Consider the following 1,686-nt stretch of genomic DNA (forward strand, 5'->3'; position numbering starts at 1 on the left):
ATGAGCTAAATGTGGAGTCCGATGTATACGCCCCATCGAGAGGACCCAATATACCTTGCCAAAGGTATAAAGGCATGCTGACGTGATCACTAAACTGATTGCCACAGAGGGGACTAACAACCTACTTGGCTAGTAGTTCTGGGACTATTGGGTACGCTAAACCCTAGTCCAACTCGGTATTATGCTACTCCCAATGAATTCTGTAAATTAACTGATTATATATGAATTTCTGTAAATACTGGATAGCTCGAAACTGAACATGCAAACTGAGAATGCAACAATTAATCTGGTAATTATGCATTTATAACTGAGGCATGTATATCTGAAGTGTCTGAAATATATGACCTAGCATGTGTAATTCAAGAACTAAAGAAATACAAAGCTAGGGTTCTGAAATTCATGCGATAATCTGAGTAATAACATGATAATCTGATTTGGAACATATATTTAATAAATTCATGAAGTTATATCAAAGTTCTAGAAACCCTAGGTTTAATCATGCTAAGAGAATCAAGAACTGGCTGAAGCTAAGGACCCAATGGGTGAAAGGAACCCACTAGTGAAATCCCACATACCTGGTTATAAAATCCACGGAAAAATACTTAAGTTTCGGGGCTGGAACTGCTGGAGCTTGTGGCGTTCTTGAACTACGGTTCTTGAGCTTTTTTTCTCCTCTCTTGCTTCTAATTTTCTAAGTTTTGATTTAATGATTTGACTTGGATATGTTTTAATTATGTTTCTAGGATTAAACTGACTAAAATTTGATGATTTAGGGTCAAAACAACGTAACTTAGGGTTTAAATAGAGCGGGAAAGGTCAAAAGATCCCTGGGAAGGTTGTTGTCGGGCCTCACGATGGCCAGGACTGACGGTCCGTCGTGCGCCCGATGCCCCGTCGTTGGGTCCGTCGTGAGGGCCTGTTCGACAGGCCTTTACTAAAATGGGCATAACTTTTTACTCGGAGGTCTGATTTTAACAAGGTCAGTGGCTATGGAAATATAATTCAATTATCTATGTGTGAGTAGGTCATGAGAGACCTAATTCATTTTGTGCTAAGAGTTATGATCATTTTAAGTTGACCCAACTGTATTTCCCCTTAACTGGCTGCAAATTTTCCACCTACAGACCGTAGGTCCACCTACGAACCATGCTGGTCATCCATAGCTCTTGTCAGAGAGTGGTTGAACTACGGACCGTCGTTTGACTTACGGACCGTAAGTCTGTCCGTCGTCCAAGACTTAACCAATTTTTCTAGGTTGAAATTTTTGGGAGTTTCTGATCCCATCGACGGTTGTGCAGGACGGACCGTGGTTCAGGCTACGGTCCGTCGATGCCACCATTGGTAGCACCTGTAGATTTTTCTGAAAAACTAATTTTTGGTCTGTTTTGGCTACGGGGTGTTACATTAGCTCACTCTGAAATCTGATGAGTTGGATACTGGCTAAAGCTGAGGGCGAGTCGAAGTCGATGATATAGTTGCTACACTCTACAAAAGAAAACAAAGAAAACACAAAGAGGGCTCAGTATAGGAAAACATGTACTGAGTAGATATCATCGGTCAACTCAAAATAGAAACTAATATGCCATGAGTAATAGTATAAAATCAACTATGACACTTAGAAGGTGTAAAACAACAACCAACACGAACAAGTGACAACAACACCAAATTAAGAACGAAATCAGGTAA

Source organism: Solanum pennellii, chromosome 2 (assembly GCF_001406875.1).
Source record: "Solanum pennellii chromosome 2, SPENNV200".
NCBI lineage: Eukaryota > Viridiplantae > Streptophyta > Magnoliopsida > Solanales > Solanaceae > Solanum > Solanum pennellii.